Genomic DNA, 11,072 nt, shown 5'->3' on the forward strand with positions numbered 1-11,072 from the left:
GAAAAATTGAGAACCTTGGAGAAAGAACAAGGCCTCAACCATTCGGCCATGGCTACTAAAAATCAAGACCAAGAACTAGCCTTCTAAAAATTATTTCTTCTAAGCAAACCTACTAATTGGAGGGTGGTGAGTAACGTGGAGTTGTTGTTTCAAGCGTTGGATTGTTCGTTTTCATCCTTGGCCAACTTTGGACAAGTTGAGGATTTGTGAAGAAAGGTAAATTCTAATCTTGTTTTATGAGTTATGGAAGGTTTATGTGTGTTGTTGTATGTTGTTATGGATGAAATTCATGGAGACTTTGTGTTTGAAGTTGAGGCCGTGTACATGGTAGTTTAGCCGTGCATGTGTGTATGTTGTGTTAAAGGTGATGAACTAAGTTTTATGAAGCATGTTTGGTTATTGTAGGGTGTTGAAACAAATGAAAATCATCCATATGTATGTGTGTGAGGTTGGCCGAATATGGCCCTTATGTGTGTCAAGGAATGAATTAGTTTTCTTGGAATTTTGGTTGTTGTTGTTATGTGGATTTTATGTTGGAAATAAGAGTTTAATGATTCAAATTGGTATTGTAAGTGTTAGGGGCTGATTTGGAAGGGTTGGTGCATTTAGTGTAATTTTTATGTTTATGGAAATGGCATGGTTAGAGTATAGATTGTTGGAGTAAATCAAGGAATGTGTTAGAGTTGAGGTTCTCGGGTTTGGGGACCATTTCGGGTGGAATGGAGTAATTGTTGGGTTGTTGGAAAGATTGCATGAATTATTTAAAGAGTTCTTGAATGTTGTTTGAATGGTTTTGGATTGATAATTGAATATGCGTTAGTTTGATTACATATTGGTTTGTAAGTATGTAGTTGTGGTAAGCATAATTGGAATGTTGTTGGAATGTGTGGAGAAGAATCTTTAGTGTTCAAATATGTTTGACTTGATTATGGATATTATTGGAATGATTGTTGGCGTTGTTGTGTTGTTGAATTTGGCCGAGTTGAATTCTCGGGGTTGGTCTATTTATAAAGGAAGTGCTGCCCAATTTTCCGTAGGATTATGTGTTAGCTGGAGATGAATTTCTAAATGCTTGGTTGACGTTGGTATTTATTAATGTCATGTAGATCTTGGGGAGTTCGAGATATAAGTTTGATTGGATTAGCGTTGTGTGCAAGCGAGGTATGTAAAGCTTAACTCTTCTTTCTTTTGGCATGTCTTAGTTCAATATAGGCTACGATACTAGCCTCGAGGAAATTCCATTCTCATAAACCGAGCATGTCTATGACTCGCGTTTGTCTTTTGGTACTCGTATGTTGATGTGAGAAAATATTGGTTTGATGTTGTTGGAAAAATTGATTTTAAAGTTGCATAAAAACTTGGTTTTCAAAAGAGTTTTATTCTTAAACAATGTTGAAACTACGAACGTCCATAACTTTCGACTAAGGGCTCGGATTGCCTCGATATCGTTGTGGGAGGTTGTATGACGTGTGATGAGTGTGTTTTCCATAGGCGGGCCCGGCTCGGGTTGACACTCGTCCGTGGGTCCCGCGACCTTCCTTTGTACTTTTCTGACGACGTTTGAGAGAGTTTGGTATGACGATTTTCCCGATTCCCAAGTATGGTCATTTTACTTACTTTTTGAACTTATGATAACGATTTTATGCATATGTTTACTCACGACTCTGCTCGTGCGGTTTGTTGGTACATCGTTCGCCGGTTCTCGGGCCGGTATGTTATCGTGCGCACTATGATATATTCTGGTGTTATGCTGTGTTACGGTTCCCGAGACCTCGCCATAGGGCCGGGTTCCGTTTATGGAGTTATGCTGTGATATGGCTTGCGATGTGTTGTGATGATGTGTTGTGTTCGGGGTTGTATGGAGATTTGAAACCTTCTGGTGATATGCTGTGTTGTGGCGCCATCGACAGGCGGGCGACCATATTTTCTGTGCCCTTTTACATGCTTTGTACTTTGAAAATAAACATTTGGCATTTTGGAAAGGTACTTACTTTCGGTACTCCTGTTTTGAGTGTGGCTCAGATCTATTTACTGTATTTTTCTGCTTTGCATACTCAGTACATATTTCGTACTGACCCCGCTTTCTTCGGGGGGGCGTTTCATGCCGCGTACGGACGCCCGGTTGGCGATCCGCCGTTTAGGAGACCTATCTGTCGTGTTGGAGTGCTCCTTTTATCCCGAGCCTACATCTTGGTATATACTCGTTCGTTGCATATGTGTGTGTGTGTTCGGGGGTACGGCGGGGCCTTTGTCCCGTCATATGATTCTCGTTAGTCCGTTGGTTTGTTTAGAGGTACGTAGACGTATATGTGGGTTGTGTGCCTACCCCGTACGGATGAGTTTGTATATTTTATGTTTTGGGCCGATGTGCCATCGTTAGCCTTGTCGGCTTTCGATACATATGTGTTTGAGTTTGAGACGTGTTTGAGACAGCGTTTGATATTTGTATGCGCGTCAGCCAGCTGTGTGTGATTCAGGTTCGATGAATGCGTTTGGGTGCCCAACTCGGGCACTAGTCACGGCCTACGGGATTGGGTCGTGACAGCTACGGACCTCCGTAGGTGTTGTAGGCCTTGGCCAAGTCTTCATAGCCTTAATTTTCTGAGCATCCACTCGGATGCCGTCAGCTGAGATAATATGGCCCAGGAAAGTTACAGAATTCAACCAGAACTCTCATTTTGAAAACGTGGCATATAATTCTTGAGTCCGGAGAATTCCAAGAACAGTACGTAACTGCATGTTACGCTTCGATCGAGAGTAGAAGTCATCGATGAACACAATTATGAATAGATCTAAGAAAGGCCTGAATACATTATTCATCAAATTCATAAACACTGTCGGGGCGTTAGTTAAGCCAAACGACATTACCCGAAATTCATAATGACCATATCTGGTTCTGATGGCCGTCTTCGGAATGTCTTTTTCTCTAACTCTCACTTGGTGATACCCTGACCTCAGATCTATTTTTGAAAACCACTTAGCACCTTGTAATTGATCAAACAAATCATCGATTCTCGGAAGTGAATATTTATTCTTTATTGTTACCTTGTTCAATTGCCTATAGTCAATGCACATTCGCAAGGAACCATCTTTCTTTCTCACGAACAAGACAGGTGCTCCCCATGGCGATGAATTGGGTCTAATAAATCCCTTCTCGAGCAAATCCTTCAGTTATGCCTTTAGTTCTTTCAATTCTACAGGAGCCATTTTGTAAGGAGTCCAGTAGCACATTAATAGGAAAATCAATCTCCCGTTCCAGTGGAAGGCCTGGAAGTTCATCTGGAAATACATCCGAAAACTCATTTACTACCGGGATGGACTGAAGAGTAGGTAGCTTCGGTAGCTTTGTGTCACGACCCAACCGGAGGGCCATGACGGGCACCCGGTGCTAACCCACTCGGGCACCTCTTAACGCACATTCTTATTTACATCTAGGTGAGCCACATGTCTTACTCATAATTTACCTACATCAATAGTGCTAATCCCGTTGGGCAACAACACATTTATATCGTAATCAATAACGATGCCCATATTCATATACACAAGCCGACGAGGCTATCAAAATGATATACAAAAATATGAGCCGACAAAGCTGCAAGACATCTAACCATACACAACAATCTACGAGCCTCTAAGAAGAGTAGGTAACATCATATAGGTGGGACAGGACCCCGCTATGCCCGTATGTATGTACACAAAAGAATAGTACCCAAAAGCTGTAGCTTTGGATGAAATGGAGCTCCTCTATGTAGTCCCCGAATAAGAAATCTATGGATCAAGCCTGTCACCCTGTCCACCTGCGGGCATGACGCAGCGTCGACAAACAAAAGGACGTCAGTACGAATAATGTACTGAGTATGTAAAGCATAATCAATACCATAATAGAAGCATAAGAGACAGCACAAGAAATAGCATAAGATATAGCATAAGGTGGGAGAATCAGGAGGTAATAAAGTCATTTGTACCTCGTAGCCTTCATCATGTCTACTTACTTGTCTTTCATAGGGACCTTCCATTTCTAATGCTTACTCATGCACATACATACATATATATTCATATTCATATTCGTATTCATATTCATACACGTATCCGTATCATACCCGACCATGAAGGTCCGGTGTTTCACATACCCGGCGACAAGGCTCGGTGATTATACATACCTGGCCCTGCCAAGGCTCAGTGTTATTCGTACCCAACTATAGAGGTGCACGCATAATAGGTATCATACCCGGCCATATAAGCTCGATGTTTATATATGATCATACATACTTAGAGACGCATACATAAAAGTCCATAAGTATCATCAACATCATTTCCATCATCGTTTTCATTACATCTATCCTTAGAGGATCAACTATCATATAAAGGAGGTATTAGTATCATGCAGGTATCAAGAACCACGAGCTTTGGTAATCTTAGAGATACAATCATTTGGAAGACATTATGGAACTCATGAAAGGATATATAGTAAAGGAACCATGCCTTAATAAAAGAAGAGTTAGCCTTACATACCTCTTTGTCTTCTTAACTAATTAACGTTCACCGCCGAATCTTGAACAATCTACATTAGAAGGATTCATACCATAGTTAAGCCTTAATGATGATCTTAAATTCAAACTAGTATAATTCATGATCTAATGAAAATTGGGCAGCATCTCCCCTATTTCTTCAACTCTCACCATATTACAAAACAACTCCCAAACGTCCATAATACACTTACAATATCGTCATCAAGTAATCACATTCCATTAATCCTTCAAAATTCATCTTTGTGTTCAACTTATACCAACAACCTCACACCCATTTTAGCACATTTTCATACAATGCTTCTTTATCACCATTACTACCTTCCATAACAAGATTATATCCATATTATACTAAGAATGATGATGCAAGTTAGCTTATTACTCAAAAACATCATAAAAGTTACACTTAATATTACTCAAAAACAGCATAAAAGTTACACTTAACCCTCATTTTCTACTTTCTTCTTCTACCCAAGTTCTTCAACAACCAAGCATTCATGATAACATGAAATAAGCATGAAAACTAAACTTTTATCTCATGGGAAAGAGCTTAGGAGCAGCTATCAACTTAGGTGAAAACCCCAGCCTCAATATCCAAGAATCTTTTTATAGTTTACTAACCCTAGGAAGCCTTCTAACACATGAACACTTTGATTCTTGCCTCTTGATCTTTGTTTTCTCTTGGATTGGGGTGGAATATACTTGGAGAAGGTTTTAGAGCTCTTAAAACTTATGGAAAATGAAAAATTAAATAAAAGAACAAGAGCCCTCTATTTATACAAAAATAGAAAAATTAGCCCGATGGACTTATACGGACCACTTGTACGGTCCGTATAATATTATACGGTCCGTACAAGTGGACTGTATAACAACACCATGGAAAATTCCCTTTCTGTAAAGTTCGAGTTATACGTACCACCCTTATACAAACCGTATAAAGTTATACGGACCGTATAAGTGGTCGTATAACTCCCAGTTATGCGAAACTTTCTCTCGTTGGTTCGTTTGACTTCTAATCCTCGTGGAACCTTCTTGGCACTTAAATAATACTTTATTAACCATACAATAGGCCTTATAGCAGCCCTTCAAGATAGTCTAAACAACCATTAGCTCAACTATAGCGAAAACCTTTCCGAACACGACTTATATTTCACTTCCTTCAACAACCTAAATTTCACATATTCATATGACTTCAAAATCTTATGGGATGCTCCTTAAGTTATCTAATACCTTCCTTAATCTCGTAAGGATTGTATAATCACCTTAAGCTCACATTAGCCTATCCACAAGGCAACAAGTCCGGAAATTTTCGAGGTGTAACACTTTGCTTCGGTGTCATGAACCCGGAATAAATGCTAAATATAGCCTTTTGCAATCGTCTTCCTCACTTTGAGATAGAAAATAAACCTACCTCTTAGAGACGCTGTGTTACCTTTCCATTCAAGCACCGGTTCTCCCGGGAATTAGAATCGGACCATTTTTGTTCCGTAATCTACATTAGCATAACAAAAGGCCAGCCAATCTATGCCTATAATAACATTAAAATCTAACATTTCCAAAGCTCAATCAAATCAGCTATAGTCCGACGATCACATGCCACAATCACACAATTTCTATATACTTGTCTAGCTATTACCGAGTCACCAATCGGAGTGTAGACACCTCAAAAGTTTTGTTTGGCTCGGATTTTACCCCAATACGACCGGCAACATAAGGAGTGATATACGACAAGGTAGAACCCGGATCAATCAGTGCACAAACATCATAAGAGGATACGGATAATATACCTGTGACTACGTCAGGGGAGTACTCAAGATCCTGTCGCCCGACAAATGCATAAATACAGGGCTGAGGGCCACTTGAACTGGATGCTCCCCCTCTGCCCCTGCCATGGCCTGCTGAGGTCTGGGGAGTCTGCCCTACAGGAAGCACGAACGAAGAAGAGCCGACTACTGATCCTATGGGCTGTGCCCCAACTCTCGACTACTGATCCTATGGGCTGTGCCCTTACTCTACCACTCATCGATAGACAATCACGCATCATATGCCCAGTCTGACATAGGCATAACAAGCATCTGAGCCTCGACGACACTGACCCACATGTAATCTACCACACTGGCTGCATCGTGGCATGAGTGGTCTCTTCTGACTAGAATCACCTCCAAACTGGAAACCCGAAACGCTCGAGCTCTAGCCCGATCCAGAATAAATAGGGCGATCAAATATCCTGCCCGCAAATCGAGGAGGTGCACTAGTCGTAGACTGGCCTGAATATCTGGAATACGGTTGCCTCTGACCCCCTCTATACTCACTACTAGCACCGGCAGATCTAGCCCTCTTACTATGCCCTCTATCAATATCGCGCTCACCCCTTTGCGGCTGCTGTTGCTCTTCTAAATTTTGGGCATGGGCTTGAATACGAGAGATATCCATCCCTTCCTAGAGTGAAGCTGTCAAGCAATTTTCGATCAAATGTGGTCCTAAGCCACTCACAAACCGATGCACCTGGTCTCCTATATCGACTACCATGCTCAGAGCATACCTAGCAAATGAATTAAAACAAAGGCTATACTCCCGAGCACTCATATTTCCTTGCTTTAAATTTAAAAACCTGTTAGCTCGGGCCCGACGGACCTCAAGTGGAAAATAATAGGGGAGGAAAGCATCTACGAACTCCTGCCATACCGTGGGAGGTGCATTTTCCTTTCTCGAAGATATCCAATTATTATACCATAGAATAGCTACATCCCACAAGCTATAGGACGCTAACTCCACTGCCTCAGTATCAGAAGCATGTATTATTCTCAGCATCTCATCTATAAAGCCCTGCGGGTCTTCATCCGGCTTTGACTCGAAAAATTCTGGCGAATTCAGACTAATAAAATCACCGGCCCTTGCACTAACTGCTCTATCGCCTAGACCCGCACTCGCCGTCGAGCCTCGAGCAAAGAATCGGCCGGGTCAATAACCGAATAGCCCCGGTCATCCGCCGGCCCGAAGCACCCGGAGGCACCGGAGGCATTGAGCCGGAGCCGAGGCCCCTTCACGTTACTCTAAAACAGACGGAGTGTGAGAAGTAGAGAGATGGAGCCTCAGCGGGACTCACCCTCTTCCATATTTACCGGTGGCTCCTGTTCAGTCCGCCTTCCTATCGCAGTCTTGCCCTTCTGGGCTCCTGCTGCTTTCCTCTTCATTAGCATCGCTAAAATCATAACGCACAATTAGGGATCAGAGAAATCTTATAATATAGCTCTATTGCATGATCTATGAAGAAGAAGGACAGTCTTTATTCCTGAATGCCCCGCAACCTCTTGTTTATAAGTATGGCACGCTTCACACCCATAAACAGGACTCTACTGGACACGGCTCGTAGACACACCCTAGGACGGAACTGCTCTGATACAACTTTTGTAACGACCCAACTAGAGGGCCATGACGGGTACCCAAAGCGAGCCCATTGAGCACCACCTTTCAGACTTATCATCAAACTCAACTTGAACATACACCATTCTCAACACAAGCTTATCATGAAATGATCTTCGAATATCTCTAAAAACATATATGTACATCAAAATAACAAGCAGAACATATACACCAATAGATAGCATAACATCTACTACCCATACATATGCATCTACTAGCCTCTAACTGGAGTACCAAAATCATAAGGACGGGAAAGGACCCCGCTATGCCCCAATTATGTACACAAAAGAATATACCAATAAATGAAATCTCTGGAGTAGTGGAGTGCTCCTGTATATCTGCTGATAAAGCTCCTAAGCATCTGTGTCGTCTCCCTGTCTACCTGCGGGCATGAACGCAGCGTCCACAATGAAAGGACGTCAGTACGAACAATGTACTGAGTATGTAAGGCATGTATAACAACATAGTAAAGAAATAAGAGAGCATAAGATAAAGAGATAACCTGCAACTGATCGCCTCTTAAGGCGGAGCCATGCATGCTAACTTTTATATTTAAAACATCATCATATCATGAATACATATATAAGCTGCCCGCCATATAAGTACGGCGTGATCATCATTAGCCCGCATCCGGGCCTCCCGCATCCAGCGTAACCATCTCATGCCGCCCACTAGTGGTGTCTGCCCGGCCAACTAGGCACGGTGTTATCCATAAGCTGCCCAGTTACGCCCAGCGTAGTGTTGTCAGCCCGGCCAACTAGGAACGGTGTAATCATACATATATATATATAACATAAAGCATGCATGAGAGCCCAAGTGAAAGCTACAACTCTATCAGAGTGACGTAAGATCGGTAACCTCCGATTCTATTATGAAACTATCATCATCACTATGTCTCACCTTGAAAGAACTAGTATCATGAAGTGAGATGGCCAACAATGAATAACATCAAAGAAATTATGAGACAAGGTCATTAGGCTCATGATAGCATCAACTCATAAGCTTTGGAATCTCTAGAGATAGGATTATCATCATCATTATTATCATGAAACACAACTCATTTCCTTCTCATAAGAAGCTCTTAAGAATCTTTAACTTTCAACTTTTGGGATGTAAGAAGGTCATAGAAATATAGAGAGAAAATCATAATATAGGAATCAGGCCTTTGAAAGAAGGGGGCTAGCCTTAACATACCTTAACGTCTTTTAACGACTACACGTTCTCCTTCCAAGCTCACGACTCTACATTCAAGAGAATTCGTACTAAATTAGATCATTTAAAACATGCTTAACTCTAAACTAAAGCGTCTAAGAGCTAACAAAAATTGGGCAGCATTTCCTTTGTTTCGACAAGTTTCTCCATATACTAAACAACTCCCAAACATCAATAGCAACGCCCATAATATCATAATCAATAGACTTCTTCAAGTTAAACATTTTTCCATCCTCAAAACTCCTTTTCAAAGTCATTCATAACCATAATTACAACACAACACCATATTCATTTACATATAATACTTCCTCAACATCCCTAGTACTATTCATAACAAGATTATACCCATAGCATACTAAGAATCATGACTCAAGTTAACTTACTACTCAAAATATCATTATTTTCATATTTGAGCTCATATTCTATTTTCTTCTCTCATCCAAGTCATTCAACTACTCAAATACTTTTAATAACATGGAATGGATGTAAAACTCACCTTTGATCATATAGAAATGAACCCTCGATGAAGATATTTCACTAGAGAAAAACCCTAACTTCAATACCAAAGGAATTCTTGTCTTCTGCAAACCCTAGTGAGCCTCTTTGCACTTGATTCTCTTGATTCTTGGTGTTTAATCTTTGCTTTCTCTTGGATTTGTGTTGATATGGTCTGTGGAATATTCTAGATTCTCAAGAGATGTGGAGAAGATGGGAAATAAAAAAATAAGAACTTGGGTCATATATTTATAATTATGAAAATCAGACCCGACATGATTTATATGGACATTTATACGGTCCGTATAAGTTACCGCATAATTTCACCAATAACTGAGCCTCTTTGTAACTGTTATACAGACACTTATACAGTCTATATAAGTGACCGTATAATGTCACCAGTGATGACCCTCCACTGTAACCGTTATACGGACCATATAAAGTTATACGGACCGTATAAGTGGTCGTATAACTCCTCTTTTTTTTGAATTGTTCTCGTCGATTTGTTTGATCTCAAATCCTTATAACATCTTCTTGGCACTTGTTTAACACTTCATTAAACATCTAAGGAGTCCTATAGCTTCTCCTCAAGACATTACTACACAACCGTTAACTCGATAATTGTTATATCTTCCCCAAACACAACTTATACTTCACTTCCTCTCACGAACTTAGTTTCTCCGATTCGTAATACTTCAAAAATCTTGTAGTATACACCTTTAAGCTACCAAATACCCTCTTTAAGGTCATACAAACTTTGTGTTCACCTTAAGCTTGCGTTAGCCTATTCACAGCACAACAACACGAAATGTCCGAGGTATAACACTATTATGTTGCCTTTAAGTTATCATTATATGTTTGTATATGCCTGGCCTATGAGCCATGGAGTTGTTGCCTGGCCTATGAGCCATGGAGTTGTTACCTGACCTACGGGTCATGGAGTTGATTATACCTGACCTACGGGTCATGGAGTTGTTACCTGACCTACAGGTCATGGAGTTGACCTACGGGTCATGGAGTTGCTTATACCTATTACACCTCGAAAAAATTTTCGTTGACGCGCAGTGAATAGACTAATGAAGTATACAATGTTTCAATAAGTGAGAAACAGCATTTGATGACCCTAATTAAGATTTCAAAGACATTCGAGGTAAGAGAAGAAAGTTCGCCAAGAAAAGGGCAGGGTATACGTTAGGTATCAAAAAGGATTTACGAGTAACATGTTAATGATGACTTAACGATGCTTTATAGAAGAGTTATAACATCCCTTATATTTTTAGTGAGGTGCTAAACAAGTGTCAAGAAGGTTCCATGAGGATTGAAGATCAAATGAACGACGGAGATCATTTCGGGAAAAAGGGGTTATACGATTGACTTATACGGTCCGTATAACATTATACGATCCGTATAAGGGTC

The sequence above is a fragment of the Lycium ferocissimum genome, chromosome 10, assembly GCF_029784015.1.
Source record: "Lycium ferocissimum isolate CSIRO_LF1 chromosome 10, AGI_CSIRO_Lferr_CH_V1, whole genome shotgun sequence".
In the NCBI taxonomy this organism is placed as follows: domain Eukaryota; kingdom Viridiplantae; phylum Streptophyta; class Magnoliopsida; order Solanales; family Solanaceae; genus Lycium; species Lycium ferocissimum.